General features: G+C 43.4%; 1 protein-coding gene across 3 annotated transcripts in view; it reads right to left on the reverse strand.

Annotated features, from left to right (window-relative positions):
• LOC128908900 (protein AHNAK2-like) overlaps positions 1-17,639 on the reverse strand; it is a 58,048-nt gene extending 40,409 nt beyond the window's left edge. For all 3 annotated transcript variants that reach the window (XM_054199882.1, XM_054199880.1, XM_054199881.1), the window contains exon 1: positions 17,213-17,639. The gene's annotated coding sequence lies outside the window, so the exon portion shown is untranslated. The remainder of the gene's footprint in view (positions 1-17,212) is intronic.
• Between the last annotated feature and the right edge of the window lie 6,922 nt (positions 17,640-24,561).

The following is a 24,561-nucleotide window of genomic DNA, read 5'->3' on the forward strand; positions in this document are numbered from 1 at the left end:
TCTCCCAGGCTGTCACTGCCCGTCTGCGTGGTCTGGGTTTCAAGAAGTGCTTCAGGGGCATGTTACAAGTGAAGTGCTCTCGCTTGCTTACCAGCTTCAGAAACCCCAGTAGGAACTGCTCTGCATTTATTTGGATACCCAATATATTGATTAGGCATGTCACAGCTTTTTTCACTCGGAAGAAACCCCTTCATCTATATAAGAAACTAGCCTGTGAAAGCGAATGCAAAGCTGCCTTCCTCTCAGAGCGAGTTGATTCCCACCATCCTCCCTGTTAGATAGCCGTGAACTCTGCTCATATCACGACTTGCCTAGAAGTGGAGGCAGGTGGGTGCCTATTGCAGATAAGGCCCATAAAGCTCAAGCAAATTAACTTTCCCACATTCCTTCTCCTCGCTGATTCACCCCGCTAAGAATCCAGGCTTCTCCCAGAGCAGATTGCCTGTTCCACTGCCAAAGCACAGCCCTGCTCAGATGCGGAAATGAATCAAATGAATACATTTATTAAAAATGAGTGTGCTGTCCACGTAGGCTTGATTGGCAGCCCTGGAGACTCAATTTCTCTGGCCTTAGAGCAAGTACTGCTTAAGAACTAGTGTCTGAAACACCAACCTGTTTCTGAAGGTAGCCCAGTACTGACCCGGAGAGGTTGCAGCGTAAGTTGACTACTCCTTGTCCTCTCTCTGACACATTAGAGGGGGACGCTAATTCTTGCTGCTTTTGTTAGAGAGCACATTTGTCCCCTAAGGATAGGTCTTAAGGTAAGGATAAGAACAGAGGATCTACTAACATTATGCAAAAGGCCCAAAGCAGGCTGTATATAAATGGCACTCACCACTCCAAATTAGAAACAGATTTTTCAGCCCAAACTGCTCTTCAAAACCACTGCTTAAAAAACATCCTTATCAGAATCAACGGAGAGTAAAAATTTTTGCATTTTTATATAACTATAAACACATATACATATATATATAAATTTTTTTTCACATTAAAGATCCTTATGGTCTAGGAAGATTTTTCATTTCTCTTTACTCCACTGATAAAATTCAGTGCAGAATTAAGTGCCCAGACGTAGCAGTATTAATGGAGTGATGTTACTTTGCACATCTCTCTGGTATGCTGGGCATAGCCCCTCTCAAAAGAGGAATGCAGCAAAAACCTTGTAGCTTTTCCACAACCTTTTATGGGGGCTTTTATATAAATATCTGTCCTTGGAAAAAGGTTTCCAGTTTGAGAGAAATTTCCCTGGGCATCTTGTTTGGATGTAAATCACTATGGAAGAAAATATCCTTTAAGCTTTTAAATTCCTTAATGTATATGTAATACAAGAGATACGGGATAAAGGTGACAGAAAATTGTTATGGGAAAATATTTTACATCAAAGATAAAGTTAGAAGTTCCCTCACTTTGTTAAGATAAAAATCATTTCTGTCAATAAACAGCGATGGCAGCAAAATAGTATTTGGCACAGCCCACTTTCTCTTGGTTTTATGCGGAGTAGGAGAGTCCCTTTAAAAATTAGAGAGAATTTCTGGATGCAGACTGTGGCTCTACAAAAGCATAAAAGCTCACTTATAGATAAATTAATCCCTTGAGTCAAATTAATAAATTAATTAGTACAGTTCTGTTCACAACAATGCAATTGAAACCTGAATAAATGAACTATAAACTCGGGTTTCTGTCCAAAAAAGGTCAGATTCCAAAAGAAGTCAACAGGTGACTTGACTTAGCAAATTCTTTTCAAAAATTTTGTCTCCTTTTTTCAGTTCATTGGTTTTCACCTCTTTTTTGAAAGTGTTTCCCTAGCAGATGTCTACCTTGCCCCAGCATTTTCTAAACTTGCCGTTTGATAACTGTCTTCTTTTACAAATTAAATTTGTAAACTTAATCTTTATTGTTTGAGATTAGAAATAATCAGATACGTGGGACTGAAAAACACTGGAATTTTAAGTGCATGTTAAATTACAGAAGGAAAAAGGGAAGGTGACAAACCTTCTTTGCATTATATTTTTGAAAAAAAAAAAAAAATTATTTGAATCTTTACGTGTGGTTTTTAAATGATTCAGTGCTCATTTTTCCCCTCTACACCATCTAGCCAGTCTGAGGCACCCAAAAATAACAAACCAGCATGTTTGCCTAATAGATTAGAGGAAAACACAGTTTAGTTAAGGAAACAGATTTCATTTTTATGTTTCACAGAGGCTAGTATAAATGACAGGGAGAAACCATTTTTTTTTAAAAGGCTCATTACTGGATTTCTTTTTGGTTAAAGACTTAAATAACAAGAAAGTAACTACCCTGCAGTTCGTCCATGTAGTAACTGGTGAATGAATTGAGATGGGTGGAGTTGTTTGAAAGCACTAAGAGGAAAGCACTGAGAGGACTGTTTCTTGGATTTGATTATCATCCCTAAGGCTGATTCATAACAGTTCCAAACATTCTGAGCTTCTCTGTAATAAGAAAATAATGATATCTTCTGGAAATGAGTAACTGTTTCTTTATCATAATGGTCTACTCGGACACAGGTTAAATATTTTTTAACTCAGTTAAAGCAGGATGCATTACTTTTGAAGGCACATGGTAACATTTTTCTTGATGAACAGCTGTGCTAGATTCAGACTAATGCACAAGAGAGAATAAATTACATTTTGCCCTTTAGCTAGATCAAGGGCTCTACTGAAATCAACAGCATTGTACCAATACAAAGCTAGTATAAGGAAAAGGAAGACCCCAGGGCTTCAGTTGTTCCAGTCTTTGAGATCTATTGCAAGCAGGTGGATCTGATTCTTTTCTTAGGTGGCTTCTTCAGAGTCACTTACATCTGTGCAGCAGGAGGACAATCCAGTGGCTTGTTCCCACCTTGCAGAATGGCAATGACCACCTTGATTTGCGGAGATGTGGAGAGTCTGAGTGCAAGAGGATAGAATGGGAGATGCCTGGAGATGCCCCTCGGCCCCTCATCTGTAGGTTTTTCTGCACATCCTTGCAAACAGCATTTTAAAACAAATGGTGTTTTAGAACTTACGCTCTTTTGCACCCTGTCAACAGCCCCAGTGAGGACTCTGCTTTCTGTCTGTGAGCTGCAGTTCATCATGTGCAGCAGAGGGACTATTGCCCTCTCCTAAGGAAGGTGTGTTTGCGTTTCTTGCCCCACCACCATACAGCTTACAGTCAATAAAGCCTGAAAAGGAGAACAATTGCTACCGTGAAATTATCCTGTCTACTGTTAACAAGGTGGAATAATCTTCACTCTACCATCAACAAACAAAAGCCCCACCACCATCTTATTGAGACATTTTTAAATACTGCAGTCCCAAAGTTCTCCATGAACCAGGATGTCAGTAACATTTTAGCAATGACTGAAATATTTGCTTTATATAGTGCTGTTGGGGTCAGTTTTGACAGCATTCTGCAACTACTCTGACAGCAGAATTTCTTTTTTCTTCATTACAAATAGTTTGAACGCTACTTCATCACACTTTGAGCGCTCTTACAGGGAAACCAAAACCGTTTAACCAAAAAGGAAGTAAAGGAAACAGAAAAGCGTTGGGCTGATGTTTGAAGAAGACAAGCAGCCAGAGCTCTCCTGTTTTCAGAGAAATCAAGTATTTGACATATTTCAGTGCTGGGCTTGATGCAACTGGGCACAGATTGGAAAAGGGGGAAGACAACCCAGGCGTAGCCCTGAGTAAGTCCTACTTCAGGAGCTGCTAACTGGAAAACAGGTCCTTTTACACTTCTACACCAGGTAAATCTACCATGGTAAGATTATGTCAAAAGGTTTTGAAGACACCAGGACCAGAGTCTCAAGTACGTAGGACCCAGAACCAACAACACTAAGAAAAGCACGGTGAACAGGGCCAGGGCTAAAATGTAGGATTTCCTGGGGCATGTTCTTCTGCTTATGAGTTCGGTTAGGGAAACGAGTTCCTTGGTTTTGGAACATAGCTTGGCCCATGCTTGGTGCTAGATCCTGTTCTTGATCCCTGGACTTCAAAGGCCCGTTCTCAGAGGGCCTCTGCCTGCATGTGCAAACTACATGTTGCCGCAGGATTATCCTATGCAGCTGGAACCACTGGCCCAATTAAAAACTTCTGGACTGGTATTAGCATCATGTAAGTGCAAGAAGAATCTGGAGGTTTTGTTCCTCTTATCACTTGGATGTATGTGCATATTATTCATATGTTACTCTGCACCCCCACGCCTCTGCAGCAAGGAAGGTCACAAACACTTCAAAGCTACATGTCTGAAGAGAGGGGTCTGACAATGAATCTGAACAATTTCTAGGGAGCTTAAGCGGTGCCAGCTCAGGGATACTGAAAAACACATTTTTCATGCATGTGTTTTTTATTAAATGCAGCTTTCAAAAAAGAGAAGGGCTCATGTTCCTGAAAAGGTGCAGTGAAGAGAAGACAAATGTTTGGAATACAGCATTAACAGGAATGTGCCTACTCTGCCTAGGCAAAAATCACCACTTCTGTAGAGCCTTCAGGGCAACCTCTAAACCAGCTGGCTAAGGGACTAGTAGCTGCCTAGGTGTGAGATTTCGGTGAATGTCGTATAAACCCAGCCAACGCCCCAGGGAAGTGAGTACTTGCACAAATCACTCCTCCCTGTCCCCAGACCGGCTGGAGAGACACCGGCTCCGCACGAACTGCACCTTCCCCATGCTGCACAGGGACATCTGGAGAGACACTATCTTTAACTAAGCCTCGCTCTCCCTGCCATGCTGCAGATAATGTCTTCCAAGTGTGTTGGCAGTGAACTTAAACCATCTACCGCAATCTGATAATGCCTACCTCTAATCATTCTGCTGCAGTAAAATTATGGAGGTGAAAACAGCAAAGGCAAAGTGAGTGTTTATTTGCTTGATGATAATTTTCCTCTTATTAAATAGATATAGAAACAGATTTTCTACTCTGATCTGAATGCATATTCTGAAGGAGTTCAGCTGGATTTATAGCAGTGCAATAGCAGAATCTGGCTTGTGATCTTCAGATGACAACATCAGTTAACAGACTTGCTTATTTCTCTGGGTTTTCTACAAAGTTCCTATTCAACAAGCATAATAGACTAACTACGATGCAGTCCTGTGGCAACAGTGTACCACATAAATTAAGCTAACTCTGGGTAATATCACAAAAAAAAGAAATGTGTTTATAGCTTCATGCCAGTTTCTGACTAATGCTTTTGTTTGTTGCTATAGCAAACCACACATGAATCTGATAGCCAAAAGCATGTTTATGACTAACCTTAGCTCTCCAGGGATTGAAAATATGGAATAAAAAAAAACCCCAAACCAACCACAACACACAATGTGAGGAGAACATGATAGGAAACACCTTTTTTGGCATGAGTTACTACGAACATTAAAAGCGAAGAACATCATGAGTGGAAAACATTAGGAAATGGGAACTGTGGGAATAACTGGCTTTAACCCATGACGATTCAAATACGGCTTTTATTTCACATTGCAAAGTTGTCTGTGCAGGACTAGAGTACATTGCAGGAAGTCCTGTCTCTGTGTTAAGGGACAGATTTAAGCCTCTGAAGTTTGGAGAAGCTTTGGATCACACTTTAAAACGTTCAGACCACTTTACTCAAGACCATTTTTACACTCTGCCTTGACACCTTGGACACTGGTATCCACTTAATTAATTTCTATTACAATTTACACTATGGTAGTTTCCAAGAGCCTGTCCCAAGATTGACACCTTATTATGCTGTACAAATACACAGTGGAGAACAATGCCAGCCCCAAAGAGCTTTCTGTCGAACTAATGGGGAGAGCCAAAGGGAGAGGAGGATGGACAGAGAGTGGGAGTCAGTGGCGGAGAGGCAATGTGACTGCGCTACCCACCAAATCAGAGGTTGGACCCAGGTGTTTCGCACCCCAGTTCAGTTGACTGATTCAGGTTGCCAAATATGTTACCATGGGAAGACGAATAAATTACCTACACTGCAGAAGAGGGAAAGATCAATACAGCCTAAGTGATTCCTAAATGAGGATAGCTTACAACAAAGCTACATTATGTCAGGCAAAATTTATACTAGTGTTGCCCTGTTACTCTTAATAACCTCTTTCTTTCATGGGTGAAAAAAACAGGATTATCGCTGCAGAGTGTATAGATACAGATCCGTTTCTATCCATGTTTTCTATTGGTATTAATTCCTCTGGCTCTAGACTGCATATTGCATCTTTATTCACAGATTTGTACTGTGCATAAAAGCACATGATTATCACAATTCATGGCAAGTTCTTCCATCATCTGTCCCAACCCTCAGCACAGAGTCTTGAGATCAGCGTTGCAGAGTGGGACATCTGACCAACCCGTAGTGTTCCAAGTTTTTCCAAGGGAGAGTGTTCATGAATGCTCATGAAAGACATCTTGACCCATCAGCAGGTTAAACAGGACAGTGTCATAATTGGAAGCTCACAAAAATCTGTAGGACTCGGATGATACCTGCTGGTCATTTAGTGTCACAAGATCAAATCTTGAAGTATGGATATTTAATTCTCTGCCTACTCAAGCAAGACATCTATTGGCCGAAATGAAAGTGATATATGGCATGCTACATCGCATTCATCTTGTAATTCAGACTGTGACATGGGCTGAGATCAGCTTGGATTCTGTCTTGTAAAATCCAGCAGAGCACACAGCATTGCACACAGTAGTCACGCCTGCATCCTTGTAAGACTAAATACTTTTAGAAAAAAATGCAAGCATTTTGTAGATTAGCCATTAATTCAATTGATGTATACAGCAAGTAGCATTAAGGCATCAGTGTTATATAAAGTGAAAAACAAAGGCGAATAAGATACAGGCAGAATTTTTCCAGCTATGGCCTAAACATCACTTCTGGACTACAGAGCAATTGCTGGTGACATGCAGAAGGCCATATATGACTCTCTCTTTGCTTTCACATGTTTTTTCAGTTCTTCACATTTGGCAGAAAATACATCTTACAGAAAAGAAAAAGAAAAGATGCCAGGCTTCTTTCCTCCACGTTGAGAACCTGAAAACGGCTTTGGGTACTGGAAGCACCACACAGAGACTATTTCAACATAGCAACCTCATCCCCTGTGACTTACCCCAAAAGCAGCTGCTCTTCCCTGGGAGTGGTGTAGTAAATGAAATAAGAGATCATAAGTATCGGTGAAAGAGGTTGCCAACCCAGCTCCTGCCCAGAATGACTTTCTGATCTGTAGTACCAGAACGCACTGGTTACTAGTGCTTACGGATTTGTATTTGTGCAGGCGCAGTGCTACTTAATGAGCATCTTTCTCTCTGGGGTCTCAAAGGATATAGCTACCCCTTGCACCCTCTGGGGTATCCATCACCCAGCATTGCCTGGCGCATATGAATAAGCCAGTTTGGCGACGGCACCATTTAGTCGTGATCACCAAGAAACTCCCTACACCTGCCCAGAGCACCATGTGAAAGCAGGCGAGCTCTCCCTGCCTTACAGAAAGCAAGGTAGCAAAGCAAAAAACCCGACTTGCTCAAAGTCACAAAGCAAGTTGGCAGCAGAGCCAGCAATAAATACAACCCAGATGTCCTGGATTCCACCTCCTCCCTGCACCATGCTGCCTCTCTTAGCTCAATGCTGGAAGGAAATGTTTTACATTTACTCATCCCTCCTTTTCCTTTGTCAATAGAAATTAAAGCAGGCATCTGACTGCCTAAGCCTTGAATACTCCGTTGGTTTCCAAGGCTTGCAGTGAAGCCAGCCAACATTTCTATTGAATCCAGCCCTAATGGACAACTAAAAGTGATTTCTTTGCCAACTAGCCTATCAGTGCAAAACTCATCTATTACTTTTATATAGATATGCATTGTATATATGTATTTCATGACTTTACAAAGAACCAATTACAAAAATACTATTGTTGCAACTCAGCCGGTGAATAGGTTGATCTACTACTATTAAAAAAATTAAAATACTGCATCATGATTTTTGCAAGTATAGATGTAAAACAAGCCTCTATACCTTTTTAGCGTGTTGAAAGGTAGGAAGGTCTGTCAGGATGGTTCTTCCATTGAGTCTACTCAGGTTTGCTTAAAGACTGATGTCTAATTAGTATTAATTTTCCATGAATTTATTTTGCAGAGAACATGTCTAAATATTTAAGATTTGCTCATTAAGCTATCTATGGTGTCTGTTGGAGGGCCACTTCCATGTGTTTTACAAAAGCGATGTAAATCTCATTTCCATGGGAATACGGCATGTCCTGTCAGCAAAATATCCTTACTGCTGCCAGCCCAAGGTGAGTCCAGGTCTCTGTGCAGTTGAACACGCTCTCACTTGCCTTTTTTTTTGCCCTCAAGGCAAATGCCACTCCATTTTTCCTGCCTGTCATCATAAAAGTCCAGCTGGGAGTTGTAGGTGTTATGCTGCCGTTGCTATAACTCCATGGCCAATGTGTTGCTCTGGCTACCGAAGGATACTTCAGGGGAGCTGGACAGAAGTTAAAAAGAAATGCAGCGTTACACGTTGTATCCTTCTCTCCACTGAACATCCGAAGGGCATGACAGTGGGAACGAAAACTTCAGCAGCTGCACATTGCCTAAAATGCTTAACTCCTCTTTGCAGAACTCCCTCATTTTTCACGACTAGAAAACAAATGTACACAAGATTTTGGATTCAGGTCTCCAAGCAGAGGTCTCTGCCCCTCCGCAGGACAGCAGCAGGAGATCCCACACATGGCAAGATTACAGTGCTTGTGCTCAGTCGTACCATATGCCTCCACCACGACCACTTTGCATGAACCTACATGCTGGATAACTGCTTCCACAGCTTTTCTCCAGCCAACAGGGATTTATTATGACTGAGATTTTCTGAGATCTTCTAGACAACGAAGCAAACCAAAATGCAGCCTAAAAAAGCTTCCTTCTTTCCCTGTAAAACTGTTTCCACTATTTCCTCATTACTGCCACCTCCGTTTTGCTCGACTTGCTTGACACAAAGCTTGTGAGTCCTCCAAGGCATATCCGGGTAGGTGGCTGTATATCACTTAACACGGTGGGGACCTTAACCTGCCATCACACTGCAGCAGCAATAAACGACAAGAATAAGTCTTGACAAACATGGCTGGGTTGTGCCATTTTTTTGCAACAATAGTAAATCTGACAGATTGGAGTCTGCCTTCGTGCCAGTGACACCGCCTTCTGCAAAGCCTCCGCAGAGCAGGAAACTCTCGCTCCTTCTCCTCAAAGCTATTGCAGCCGGGTTACGGACATTGCTCCTTGCTGTAATTTGTCAGTGCCAACTTAGCAAGTCCCAGCTCCCTTCCCCTGAGCGCGCAGGCCCCCGCTGGCCTCGCATGTAGCTCCAAGTGTGTCCAAGAGCCAAAACCTTATCGCAGTCCATCTCTGTCTCCTCGCAGGAACAGGGTTGGTGGAGGAGTTAGCGTGGTCTGTTTGTGCTGGTGTGACAGCCAGCTCCTGTTTTGGATTAGAGTATGATAGTTTTCCCTCCCTCTCCATCCCTTATTGGGCATTTAAAAGAGAGGGATTTGTGGGAAGGAGGAAACGCTCCTGGCTTTTTATACCTCTTTTGCCCTCCCTTTGCTCTGGTTCAAATGAAAGCCCCAGGCCCAGGCTCATGGGCTCTACCTGCGTGTGCTGCCCAGGGGCCTGACTTATGTCAGCCCAGGCCACGGAATACCAGCGTGAGGGTGGAGAGGTGTTACCTGCAGCTCCCCACACAGAGGACCGCTGGCAGAAGACCAGCTTTCAACACATGTCACAACTTGGGAGAGCGCTGCAGAAGCACTGCTTCCCTATCACACGGCAGGGCGGAGATCTGCTGGCTCCAAGCCCCATTTTTCAAAGTGGGTCTGAGACCGGACATGAACCAGCAATGAGCCCCAGGCACAGAGGAGCGCAAAGAAATTAATAAAACACAGCTGAGCTCGGCGGTCAGTAGAAATACCCCAAAACCCCTGCCCGCTGTGAGGACTGCTGTGCGTCTTGCTGCTTACATCCCACTACAGCTCTACGGCACCTGCGTCTGATGCAGCACCTACAAGGTGTCTCCCCTGGCCTGGAAAGGCTGTGGTTGCTCACAGGAGCAAGGAGGGGGTTTTGCTGCTTGAGGTTGTCTCACACCCATGCTGGTTTTCACCGTTTTGTGGCAGGACGTGTGTTTGTGTGGCCCTGCTGGCTGCTCTCTTTAATGCCCTTGAGAAATAATCCAAAATCATTGTTGTTTTGTTTTTTTTTTTTCCCCTGCCATTTGCTTCTGTCCCTGCTCCAGGGTCGTCTCTGAATCCATCATTGTATCAGGAGGGTTTGCAGGCACCTTTAGGCAGTCTTGCTGAGGCAGTGGCTGTGGGGCATGCTGTGGGCTCCCCTGCTCCCCAGACCTGCCTTTTTGCCGGGGTACGTTCTCTCAGCGCTGCCTCTGCTGGGCAGACTGACCCCAGAGATACCAGCCTGCAAAGGACGTCAAGGTGGGCCTGTCACAAGCTTCCTTCACGGGTGCTGTATTTTTTCTGCAGGTTTTCCTACCCAAGCCTTGCCGTCAGCTATGGTCCACATCCAACAAGTTCATCCGACTCAGCTACTTCAAGCCTTCTGTTTCAGAGCACCTTGCGTCCCTCCAGGGATGAGTGCCCTGAACGCCCCTGCCAGCATCACGCTGCCAGGCTCAGCCCCATTTACCTGCACGCAAACACCCCACCTGCTCAACCACCAACCCATCTGCTTGGCCATCTGCCCACCGCAGCCTTGCCTACTGCTGCGATGTGCAGCTGTTTCCCGGGCAAGCCATGGCCCTAGGCTGAAACAGAGGGATTGCATCATTTTTTAAATCAAGAGAGAGAGCGATTTCTGCATTTGTACGGCAACATACTCCAGAGCCCGTAGGTTGACTGGGCTGTCATCTTGCCAGGCACTGCCTGTATGGCACGTAAATGCTGCTTACACACGTAGCAATGTGTGCTGGCCCCAAAACGACAAAACACTGCTGCCCTCCAGACAACGTTTGTGCTACCAGATTCCCCCTACTTACAGCTGCTGAGACCCTGCCACTCTGGGATGCTGTATTTTCCAATACTCTCTGACCACCCTGGCCTCCTGAATAGGCATACCCTGTGCATCCTCCACACACCCACCCATGCGGCTCAGCAGCAGCAGAACAGGAACAATGTTCTACGTCTCCAGGATGAGCCCCATGGACGAGGGCTGGCCACATGCTTGGGACGTGAGCGATTCTGCAGGACTGGGACTGCTTATCCATGGTAGCAGAGCAGAAAAAGGGAGAAAGGGAGAGAAGGAGAGGGGAGCATGGGCAGAGATCCTAGGAAAATGTACTGTGGGCTGTTTGCTTGGGATCCTCGGAGCATCCTCCTGATGGCTGCTCTGATCTCCTCACCACAAGACCCAGTGATGATTTGTTGTCACATGCACCAAGCACCCTGTTTTCTTTCTAAGAAACAAGCTGGTATATTTAGGAGAGATTACATTCATTCTTGAGCTTATCTGCAAGTGCTAGGCTTATTCTCTGGGATTTAAGGTTTATTTAGAATAAATAAGGTTTAGATATTTGGTTGGTGAAGCATGCAATGTATACATTGTAATTATGTAATTAATGCCCTAATCTCTGTGATGAGCTTTCCTGGCATAACCCAGTACAGTTAGCCAAAAGCTTCTTTTTAATCTCTGAGGAAGGATAATTTTAAAAGTAAAGTATGATTTCTTCTCCTATCTCTATCCAAACCATTTCATTCACAGATTCCTCTTAGACTGACTGAAGCAGTTGTTAAATCCACTGTGGACATATAATCCAAATATAGATGTAAGATCACAGTGCCATTACTAACTGTATTCCTTTCATAACAGTTCTGTGGGGGTCCTGCCTCCATCCAGCTCTGTAAATCGCTGACATGTCCCCTTACAAATACCTGTGTGTGAAATAACTTTCAAAAGTCTGGTTTACACCACTTACACAGGCAATAATTTTGTAGGCCACAAAAGAAGAGTGTGACAGCAGAGCCTAGGAACGTATTGTATTACTCTTCACAATCACTCAAGCACTGTCTGTTCATAGAAAGACTGATTAATAAGCTAGCATCGCAACTGCACGCACCATTGCCTTCGTAGCCATTCATCACCACGCGTACAAATGCCGCATGTAGTCATTCTCATGTGAAAATGCCCAGTTTGCCTCCAAAATGGGATCTGACTAACTGGTTACTCTAATTAGGCACTGAGTTGTTGAGCTATTTGTTGCGCAAATGATTTTTTTTTTCTCATAATCAAGCCCATTATGTGAAAAAGTCAACCTTAAGGAGTGTGAGGACACACTTCATATAAAAATCAATGCAACCTTTCACTAAAGCATAAATCAGATCCACTCTGACATATATGAAAATATTTGGGGAATGTTTAATGACATTTTTATGCTCTTGTAAATTATTTGCTTTTGGCTGATTTTAGAATCGGGAATAGGGAAAGCTCAGCTCATACCAGGAAATATGAGCAATCGAAACCACTAGCTTTCTTGTGATAATTTCACAGACCTTCAGCTTCGGCTCATATACTTTCCAATAAACCTGCACGTATTTCAAACAAAAAACCCAACACAACCTTTTGGGTGAATATCTGATCTGAGGGAGAGCTGCTAAGCTCTTTGAGGTCCACGAAAAGCCAGTTTCTCACTATTTTTCAAAATAATGATGCTTAATCCCACTTAGACATTTTTCTCTTTCAGAATATAATGCAAACACCAGTTAAAGCAGTTCTTGCTGCATAGAAAAGTTATTATCCCATTCACTACCAAACTCTAATTTTTACTCCTGCATGCGTGTCCTTTGAGTTTCTTCTTCATGCTAAAATTTCCATTTTGGAATTCAATCCTCCAAGTAATTCTGCTAGGACTGGTTCTTTGGCTTAAAATGAGAATGACATGAGGCAAGGAAAATAAAAGTTCCTGCATGTACGTAGTTTGCGGGAAAAGTAGAGCCTTGTGCCTGGCTGACAGTTAAAGGGCTGGGTGCTGGGGCAAACCACACAGCAAGTAAATGAAGACGTGACCTGTGGGAAGCGGAATGATATTAGCTTGCTAGGGCTGGTATGGAGTATGGGATACTTAGGGAAAATAGGGATGGCTGGACTAATAAAATGTGTGAGCTTTCAGGACTCACTGCAAGGTGGAAGATTTTATATCCATAGTGGTTTATTAGACTATTTAGCTAGGACTTGTAGAAATGGGAAGAAATTCATGCAGCTTGAAACCTTTTGCTTTTCGGTGCTGGCTGAGTGAGGCCACAACCATACTGCTCCTCAAAGGGGGAGGGCTGAGAGGTCAGTGCACAGGTAGAAAGGTATTTAAAATCAGATGGCTGCATGGATAACAGCTGCTCCCCTGACTCTGCGAACGTCAGGCACAGCCCACCGCTATCAAAATCAAGTGGTGTTTGCTCTCTTAACAACAGAGAAGAAACAACATTTGCCCAGCAGTGAAGAACAGTTACTATGTCTTTGGCGTCTCAAGCATTTATCAGCAGGCTTGGAAATCATATAAACCTTATCTCCTTGTTCGTGTTTTTGAAAAACAGATAACTTTGCCCTCTGAAGACACTGCTATCTTTATTGGGCAGATGAAGTGGGCTCGGTGCCTGCTCTTCTTCAGGCACTTGCATTCCTGCTCTGTGGAATTTCGCTGCGATTTGGGCTGTTACCGTGGCCTGGGACTTGCTCCCTGCAGAGCTGCCATCCCTATGCTATGGGAGCAGATGGGTCCCCTATCAGTTACCTTGGTTTATTTATTACTTACATGCCATAATAACCTTAAAATATGTTGACGTGTTCCAGTCACTCTGGACTACATGTTTGGTCAGGTTTTGATGGTGAACCCATGGGTTCCCCTTTTCGGATGGAAAACTGTAGACCCATCTTCTGCAATAAGTCAGTGGTTACTTCCAGATATTTGGCTGCCTATACCCTCCTTTCAGGAAGTAAACATGTTGGTAGGAAGTATTTAGTATGTGAAAGGTCTCCTCCTAGCCTGAAGTTTTTTTTTCCAATATAAAATAATGAATTCCAGCCTTGACTTTAAAATCCGGAGTGAGATGTGCAAACATGTGGATTTAGCAAGTTTCCCTAGGTGCAGCTGTAATCCTCCTGCACCGGGGCTAGGCACAGCTGTGGGTCATCCAAAGGATCTTTCTTGCCACAAGAATGTTGTCTTGATTTCTGCTGCATGTGGAGAGATGGCAACCTAGTCTTGGTAGGGTTTAATCTTATCTCCGACAGGAGCTGAATCCCCTACATCGCTTGGTGCTGCTCCACCACTCGGCTTCGGAGGGAAAAGCCTGCTACGCAGATTGGAAGTTACAGCTAAGGGAAGCCGGAAAAGTAGTAGTTGTTAGATGATGTTGTCAGGAAAACAGTTTTTGAGTGCACTAGGGCTCAGGGACGTGTCAAACTGCCTGAAAGCAAAAGCTCGCCCTTGCTCGATCTGCCTGTGCCGGTGCAGAGAGCCAGGTCCCCTCCTCGCGCAGAGCAGGGCTAATGTTGAGGCCTTTTGCAGCCTTATTGGTTTGGATTGAACCATCAACATGGAGCCCAGAAACACAGTGAGATGCTTTTCCAGAGGGGGAACCCTTGATTTTTCCAGTGCATATTTTGCTGCTCCCTGATGTGAGGGACATCATAACGCAATGCAAAAATAGATAGATTTTACATCTAGAAACTATTTACTCAAGTATTTACTCAAAATATAAGCCAGTAACTTTCACACCTTTCAAATACAGTGCCTTGTGTTCTGATTATTTAGGTCTCCTGATGTAAGGAATCCTGGAAAAAATCTTACTGAAATCCCTCAGTGTTTTACGCTTGCATAGGATGAACTGACTTCTTTGCCCTAGCAGAAAACTCAAAGGAAAAAAAAAACAAATCTCTATGCATCCTTAGAGGTTCAAACCAAGGGAACATACATTCCTGTGGCTTCACAGAAGACATGATGGTTCAAGGAAGATCCCAGTGCTGTATGTTCTGCTCCTTCAACTCACAGTGACAATGTTAAGTAAAGTGGCAGTGAAGTTCCCGGCGTGGCTTCCCGCAGAAGGGTGCCTCTGAGTCCGGCCTCTTCACACCGAGCACGGGGCACTGAACCCACTGCGGTCAAGAGGAGGTTAACTCAGATCAGAGCTATTCCCCTGACCATGTATTAACAGACTGCTGGATTTTCTTTCAGCGATGAGCTTCAAGTACAGCCAAAAGTGAATAGAGGCACGTTGACCTCATAGTTGTGAATACAGATTGAGCGTCCAAGACAATTAAAAGCAGAAAATACGTGCCACCTCCAACCCCCCGGCGAATCAGTGCTAGAAGTTACCGCTGCCCCGTCTGACTGAAAAGACGCTAACACCCGCTGCAGAGGAGGTTGGAAGGCAGCCATCCTCGATGGATTGCTTACGAGCACTGACTAGAGTCAAACCGACTTCAGTCGGAGATTTACACAAGCCTCGTAATCTAATAGCAGAGTTTACTTTACGAGAGTGCCACACCAAAGATAGTAAAATGCAATTTTAGCTAACAAATCTACATGCTTCGACAGAAAAGCTACAGCCATCCTGGAACATGTCAGCACTGCAGAGTGCCTCGAGCAGATTTATAGTGCTCAGTTTATTGCCGAAGAGTTATTGTTAACTCCATTGTTATAGAGTTACTGCAATTAAAAGTTCCAGTCACACTTATCATTTTTAAACATAGCTAATAAAAACCAATAAATTCTGAGAGGTGATATGTTTTCCTGTGCTGTTAAACATCTGAAACTTTTTTGTCCTGGACTTTTGACCTATGTTAGGATAGATTTGGGAAGAAAATTGGCTGTCGTAAGCTGCTCTTCCTCTAATTTGCTTGGATCTGCAAAATTTCTTATACGTTTTCATTATTATAGTAAGGATATAGCAAGGCAATACTTAAAACTTTTCCCTCGTATATGCAACAGGTGATGGTAAGCTAAGTGCTGTATCTCTTAAGAGGCACCTTTCAACTTTCTGTGTTTCTTCTTTCTTAAATTATAAAGAAAAATGGCTATTTTTGTTGTAGAGGGGTAGACTTCTGGTGTCTTCTCACGTGACTAATGTTTTTTCTCTTTTCTATCAAAGCTTTAATAAAATGTGCTTTTCATTCTTTCTACAGGTGGCTACAGATACAAATCCTGATCATCTGCATTCATGTGTCCAGAAACATACTAAGGCATGTGGATGGGGCAAAGAACCTGGACAGGTGGACAGAAAAAAATCCCTAGCATTTTGTGAACTAGCCTCAGCAGCCTTGCAGTGAACGCATACAGGATCCCGCTTCTACTGACAAGGTTATGGATCGGTCTATTAAATGCTTCAAGGTTAATCTTAGTCTCGAATACCACTAACATACAGGGATCTTAGTGCCAAGTCAGTATATTATGGTATATATCTTGCAAACGGTATCTACTGAGATATAATATCAACACAAATAGAATTCCTCCTGTAGAAGCACAGATACTATAAAAATCCAATCATATCTATGGGGAAAATAAGTAACAGAAAACTCATATTCATCACAAACCAACTTCACTACAAGTAAATTGCAATTTGCACCTTGTAATTCATTGCAACAACTGGGACTATGGCTCTTTGTACTACAAGGAAGAGTTTCACTATCTTTGAGATCAACGATGGGTTAAGTATACAGACAGAGGAAGCAGGAAAAACAACGTGCACGATCTGGAATAGAGATTACTGAATGGAGGGGTGCGTATGGGACTGAGAACCAACATCCCTCGGAAAGCTTTGGGAGGCTTAGTGCACAAGCTTGAAACCCCTGCATTAAAAATGTACATCAGAAACTTTTTAGCAGGCTGAACACATTTGTTCATCCCTGATCTCACTTCGTCCCACACGCGGGAAAGAGAAAAAGCTTTACGCCAGGTGGGATGCACCTTGGCTGAAGTTCTGGCCATACTTTTCCCCAGTGGTATCGCTTAACACGCAGCGTCTTCAGGTTTCGCTTATCAAGTACAGCAGCTGGGAACATTATGTCTTTATAATCAGAATGTCCCGTTTCTGTATCAAAGGACGTGACATACGCACGCCCACATCTCTTTGCAATTTAAAAAGCCCATCATCTACTGCAAACTTGACCAATCTGCATCAGAGATTAAAAAGAAAGAAAGAGAGAGAGAGAGAGGTTTGTTTAAAAAAAAAAGCAAAACTTACCAAAAATAACTGAAGTTCTCTAAAGTTGCCCCGAAGTTGAAATAGCCCAGAACACCAGTGCAGAGCCTGCCTTAAACTCTCTCTCTTTCACACTCCCCCTCTCTCTCCAGCAATTGGAAGGAGGGCTGTGCAGAAATTCAGCAAACAATTTTCCTTCTATGTCGACCGGGGCGTTCCTCCACGGGCAGAAAGGGGATGGCTGAGCCTGGGTGAGGCTTGTTGCTATCCCCAAGCCAAAGAGCGCTGTCGCAGATTACACAGCCTGTGAAATCCAATCCCTCTCTCCACTAAGGCAACAGCTGTACGGCTTCAGCTGAGGCGGGAGCAGCGGATAGACCCTGGGCTTGCTGCTGGTCAGGCTTTCCATGCTGGGGGACGCGGAGGAACGGAGGGTACATGGGTTTCCGTAAGCTCCGTGTCTTCTCCCTGCTTACTGCCTACCGCTACAGGCACGAGCGGACACAGGGTGGAGATACGGGGCAATTTCCTCAGGACTGAAAGTGTATGGGATGTGGGCGCCCGCGCAAAACAAACATCTCTTTTCCTGAAATTCATTCCCAGCCTTGCTTCAGGACAGAAGTGGGTAATTAACATTATACGTATTAGTAAACTCTCATGCAAGCGTGCACACACGCAGGATGCCGTCTGTCACAACAGCACGGTTCAAACAGGTTTCAAGGCTGTCCTAGTGTCCTCTTTAAGTTAATTTTTCCTTGTCATTTTTAGTCAGCTGTTTAATTCTTTCTGAGAAAAACTCTGATCACCGAGCGCACAGACCTTACACCAAATGAAGCGCTATCATGGCTCGCGGCGTGGGAGTGCCGGTGTGCTTACTGCTGCCTTTGCAGCCTGTCCCAATACTAACACACAAGGAAAGCTGCTTAGCGCCAGCAGAAATGGATTTATTAAAATTCCCAGCGCCCTCCTCTCACCTGTTTCTATTTCTCCGCCCCTTGAAAAGGAAAGAAATTTGTAATACTGCTGATTCCTCCCTCTCTCTGGAATTCCACTGATCCTCTGATTCCTCCTCACTTGAAGCTTTAAAAAATCACAGCAACAGATTTCAGCTGGGGCTTCCTTGTTTCACAGAAGTATTTGGCTGCTTGTTTGCGTGCTGTCAAATAGGTGTGAGGTGAGAGAGTGTGCAAAAATGCAAACAACACATAAGCAGCCCTGGGAGTGTCCTGCAATCGTTCCGGCTGCTTTGCCAACACGCCAGAGCAGGATGTGAACAGGTAAAAAAACCACGCCAGCTGGAGGAAAACCCCTGTGTTTGCAGAGCAGCCTCATTTTGTGTCAGGGCACGTGTTGTGCTGGGGATTTTTATGCTGTTGGCTCTCAGTATGTTTCAGTACCTGAGGTTCTGTAGATGTCGGATTTCTGGACCCAACTTTGGAATGGGCACACACCGTTTCTACAAAGGGCATGTGGAAATTTGACAATACAAACTGAGCGTAGAGCTCTGCCTCCATCCCCTGTGGATACTCAACACAGGCATTTGTGAAAACCGGGTCTTAACAGAACTCATTATTTATATTAAAGCCAATTCTGTGATTATTTTTGTGTAATCGGTGCATACTATTATATCTAATTATATACTATATATTAATTATATAAGATGACCTATATAGCATAATTTAGAAATACTACGTGTAATCTTATCTAATTAATACGCTCAGTTTGCCTGCATATGACATGAATAGTGGATCATAAAATGTGTATTTTTATTATGCAATTACATTGTGTATATATATAAAAAACATACATAATGTATAATTATATATTATATATATATTCATACATAATTAATATAAATGTTATGTGAGGCACTATGCAGTTCATACACAACCTCTCTCTTCTTGTGAGCGTGGCGTCCACATGAAGAAAGAAAAAATACGTTGGCTGTAGCCAACGCAGGGAGGTATGGCAGCGAAGGAGCGAGATGAGGTATTGGACTGTGTCAGCACAGGCGATGTGAGACTTTTTTCAACGTGACATGTTTCAAGCAAGAGCTGCCACAGCTGCCACAAGGATGGAGGCAACCAGAAGCAATAAAGGCCTCCTGAGGTGCGGTCAGCAGCAGGAGAGGCAGTAAACTGTGATGGCTGGGAAAGGCAGCAAGACCTCTCTAATAGTTAGCTAATTTTTGGCTTGCTCTGCTGCTGTCCCTGTTTCTGTGCTCAGTCCTTGGGACTATACCAACGTCCAGCCTTTCTGAACCATCTTTCAACATCACCCTGACAAACAATATATATTTTTAGAAACAGACATGCAAAACAAGGAGCCCAACCTGACACCGTGGTTTGACGCAGAGACAGCTCATTTGGATGCTGAAATCTGGCTCCTACCTCCAGAGCCAGCGGTACAAGCAGCAGCTCTTCAGCAGGGCACAGACCATGGTGTAACAGCAGCAAGTGGGCTCGATCGCCATTCAATGCTTTATTTCATTTGCCTTTGCTGAATATATTGATGGGCGTTGTTTTGATCTTTTAAGAATTTTTAAAGCCCACAGGAGACAAAACGCTGGCTAAGTTGAGAGAAGCCAACTGTTTTTCCATAAACCTGGAAGAAATGACAATATTCTTTTTCAAGGTATTGGGAACTCTACGTTCATTGTTGCTGGCTTTTTTCCAGTTTCATCTCGGAACTGAACGTGTCAGCCCTAACGTCTGAGCAGTGCCCTGCTGCTGTAACTCCGGTGAATGCCACTCCTATGTTGGAGATTTATCCCCACATAACTTCCAGCCTAAAATCATCCCTCTCGTCAGCCGGCATGGTGGAATTCTGTGGCTATCGAATTATTTTAACATTATTTAACGGACACGAATGCATAATGCCCACTTGGTTTATTTTTAAATATTTATCGAATCAACTGCATGTCTACCGAGCTATTAAAAAAAATGCTACCAAGCTGATAATTTCCAGTTCTCCCAATGATTCCAGCACAACAGTGATAACTTATTCAGTGGGCATACTCCAAATAGCCCTTGTGTTTACTCTTCTTGATAGATGCCTAAATATTAAAAGAGAAACTCTTTGGATTATGCTGAGGCAATATTGAAGTTCCTCTCCGCTCTGTTGCCTTGCCAGGGAGTACCATTGTATCTCACATTTCTCTGTCCCACCTCTAACCTCGTTTCCCAACTCCCTATATTACAGCTTTGTTTTCTTTACTCGGTTCACAGGTAAGGCTGAGAACACACAATCAAATGACACAAGCTTTCTTTTATTAGTGTTATTCGCATCCTGACCCATGATGTGGACACGTGAATGGACTGATGTTAGGCCTGCATAAGGGTGTGCTGCTTTACTAGTAATTGAGAAATGAGATGAAAAACAATGGGAATTTTTTTTTTTGTTTTCTTTGGTCCAAAGAGAGAAAGACAAAATGTTCACTGAGATTATAGCAAAGCATGCTCTGAAACAGAAATTCTTGTAGTTCATTATAGAGGATGCAAGGGTGATAATTTCTATTCCTTTTCCTTTTTAGCATTTATGAATCTTTAGACGTCTGGGGGAAAAATACGAGGCCACAAACTTCCACATGGAGACAAGACTGGGTAACAGAGAAGACCAGCTACAGAAAGCAAACGTAGCAGCACAATTCAGAAAGGAGTCAAAAAACCGAGAACCTCCAGCTTAAAGAAAAATGGGCTGCCAAGAGGAGGAACCACAAAAGAAAGAAAAAGGAAGAGAAAGCCAAGATCAGTGTGAACAGAAGATGTAGAGGAGTAGATGGAACTGATCGTTGCACTAGCAACAAGAGGAATGAACAGACAGCTGTGGAGGCGTTTGGCCACCAACACACAGATCAAGCCTACAGGAAGATAAATACAACATTAATCACCAATTTACAGACATCTCCTATACTTAGTCTCCCATGACCCCACATTTTGTTAAGACATGGAAATGTATATATTTATATATTTTATAATCATTTAGTTGGACCTAAAAATGTATGTCAGCCAGCCACACAAACTTCCTCTGGATTTCTTCACTTTCACAATACATAAACCATTAATTTGATTGATTTGCTTCAACCTTTTTTTGCATAAAACTCTTCCAGCTGCAGGTAGGTGTATAACCTCATAAACAGAGAGAGAGCCAGATATGGAAATGAGTTTTCATCACTGCCTCTTTTAAGAAGCCTCGGTGTAGCACTCAAAGACCTCACTCTGAAGTTAGTTGATTCAGATGAATTCCCCCTTAAAAAAGTGAATGGGTGTCATTCACGTATCTTGTAAGCTAACTGGAATCTGTCCTCCAAATAGATTAGTCTTGTGTTCTTTATAACCTTTTCGCCTGAGAATTCACCCAAAAGAGGCTCCAGTGTCTACCTGCTCTTGGTAGGTTCTACCAACACCGCTTGCATGCTGCGCTGACGGCAAGTTGCAACTGCTAGTATTTTATGTAGTAATAGGTTTCTCCTTTGTGAAGATAAACAAATGTCAACTCTGCAGTATCCAGGGATGGAGTAGTAAAAGCCAAATTCCAGGGAAAATAGCCCAGACAAACCCAGGGAAGAGTTGTGTATTTTCAGAAAGTCAAATATTCTTTTCTGGGATTCCTAAATACATATTTTTTCACTTTAGTGGTTAATATTCTTGCTGATGAAAAAAAAAGAAAGGAAGCTAAAAACGCTGACCCACAACCAGCATAAATAAAAAACCCCACCAACAACAGAGAAAGCATTATTTAGAAACGAAACAAAATGAGACATTTCCAAAACCAATCCTTTCACTAACAGAAGGAGAAGAAAAAGGAAACTAATTCACTCTGGACAGTTTCTTTTACTTTGTCCTGGGGCATACGCTCCATCTCCCTTTGTCCCCTGAATGCGTTTCCACTGGCCCTGACAGTGCTGGCATTGAATTTCTGCAACCAAAATAGCCCGGACAGAATGAACCAGAAAAAAAGGAGCCAGCCAGACCAAGGGGCAATGCAGCCATGGCCATGGACCTGGGGGAAAACTGCTGTAATTAGCAAGGCCCGTACAGGAATTGCAGAAAACCATGGTCCTCGTGGAGTTGCTGCCTTCCTGCCCCGTCAGCTCCATACTAGCTCATTGAAAGCTGAGAGGAGCAGAACCATCTCCTGCAGAGCTCCTTGCCACCCTGGCCTGTCGGGTCACCTAACCATCAACGTCCTCGTCCTCTGCCAGCAGAGATCTGTCTCTGGACTGTGTGCCGTGGAGGGCTTTAATTCAAAGTTAATATTTACTCCATGTTCCCCTCAACAATCTCATTCCCTTCTCTCTGCTGTTTTTAATTCCCCGCTCAACTGGAGTTCAGAGCTGGCTGACCCTGGACCTTTATTATTTTACTATTTCAAAAGCTATGATATTAGACAGAAAGCAGAACCACGTGCCTCCCTGGAAAGTGAGCATTAGTGAGAAACAGCTGACACCATGAGAACAAAAGCATCTTTTCAAGCTGGAAAGATAGGTGTTAATTAACCACCAATAACCTGATTGTACTAGATGGTAATGCTCAACTATCTGAAAAAATTAATGATTTCAATCAAATTATTTCTGTTTCTCAGTGTCATTGTGCTGCCTTAAGCTCTTTTCTTGCCACAGTTTTGGTACTTCTAGTTATCACCAAGTCAGTCATTTTTCTTCAGTTTGGAAATCCAGGGAAATAAAACTTAAAAAATGCCCACCTGTGAATAAAATATTCACAAGCTCTGTATTTTCGAACGACTGTCTATTGAGTTGGATATTTCTGAAGAGAAAGTACTTTTAAAAATCTTTGTGGGTCATTTGTTGTATTTGATTGAGACACTTTTATCTATCAAATTGGAAGTTGAAGGATGTTGCCACTGAGGTTTCTAGATCTCATGAAAAGCAGACACTGATAAAAGGAAAGTATAAACATTTCATGTAGTAGCTCAAATGCCATTGGAAAATGCAAAAGTTTTCAGTTGTTATAATAAAACACATTTTGATTGCTTCACTATGATTTTTTTGGGGCTCTTTTCCTTTTTCCCAGTGACTGTATGGAGGGGTATAAATTCCTGCTTTTTGTGGGAGCTTGTATGGTCAGAGCTTATGACAAAGTCTATTTCCAGCTGTGGAAATGATTCTCAGGGAACCCTCCCTTGTGTTTCTTTTTTCCCCCAAAGCCTTAAAACCAGTTCTTAAACAAAAATCTTAAAATAAAAAAGTACTGGCAGATGATCTCACTATGTGCCCTGGGGTTTCCATGGCATTTAGTGAACAAGCACTGATTAGTACATTTGCTGAAGTGGAGCAAATAAAGGAGTAACTGGGAAGTGCACTGAAATAATCCCTTTCCCCTGGCTTTGGGGCCCCAGTGAAAGACGCTCTCGGTGGTGGAAGGGGTGTAAATATTCACATGGGGACCCAGCTGTACCCACGCAGTCTCACTCAGGAAAGGGCTGTTTGCCAGCAGTGGCTCTGGGCACAGGGGTACATTTCTTACATTTACTTCTTTTTGAGACTGCTTTAACCGAGGTGCTTGCACGCATCTTGAGTGCCATCTGTTATGGGATTACCTGTGGCTGATACCATGCCCTGCTCTGTGGGCACAAGCTGGCAGACGCTGCCATCGAGCACAAGCAAGAAGCCCAGGTGAACAGGAAAACCAGGAGGAACTCCTTCAAACCGGGGAAAACCAAGCACCAGCTCCCGTCTTGCTAATAAACTGTCTACCTCCAGATCGTGAATGATCACCCTGTTTAGCCCCTCCATTGCAGAGGCACGCAGGGAGGCTGGGGAATACAGGAGGGTATTTCACACGCACAGGGGTTTGCTGTGTGCCCGTGGCTGGCACACACCACCGTGGAAAAACAGGGTCAGCGCTGCTGCTGTGCCCGTGACTCGGTGTGCATCTTCGGGGCGTGTGGGCTGGGACAGAGAAGGGACTCAGCAGATGACAATGGGGCTCGCTGTTTGCTGTCGGAGGTCGGCAACACAGCAGGGTTTATTTCTTAATGAAGTGAGTCACTTGATCAGTATCAAGTATCTGTTAAGTCGAGTGACGGGGTGGATCCAAATGTTAGAGGACCTTGTTTTAAATATACCATACACCGCTCTGGACTGGCTTGCGCTGTGTAAACAACATCCGTGAGAGATGGAAATACATTTGGTTAATTCCTTCTGGGGCTGTGAGGTCTCCTGCTTCCTTACAGAGCTGAGACTGATTTTGCAATGACATGAAATTCACCTCAAAGCCCTACATCCTATTACACGTAAGCCTTCCTTAGGAAAGGGAAAAACCAGAAGTACAGGGTAAATAAAATCAGATAATCTGCCTGGTTATCTGACTTCTGCACTTCAGCTTACACGGCTGTACTGGCTCACTGGTGCCCCAGAAAGGAAACCTGTG

The sequence above is a fragment of the Rissa tridactyla genome, chromosome 4 (genome assembly GCF_028500815.1).
Source record: "Rissa tridactyla isolate bRisTri1 chromosome 4, bRisTri1.patW.cur.20221130, whole genome shotgun sequence".
In the NCBI taxonomy this organism is placed as follows: Eukaryota; Metazoa; Chordata; class Aves; order Charadriiformes; family Laridae; genus Rissa; species Rissa tridactyla.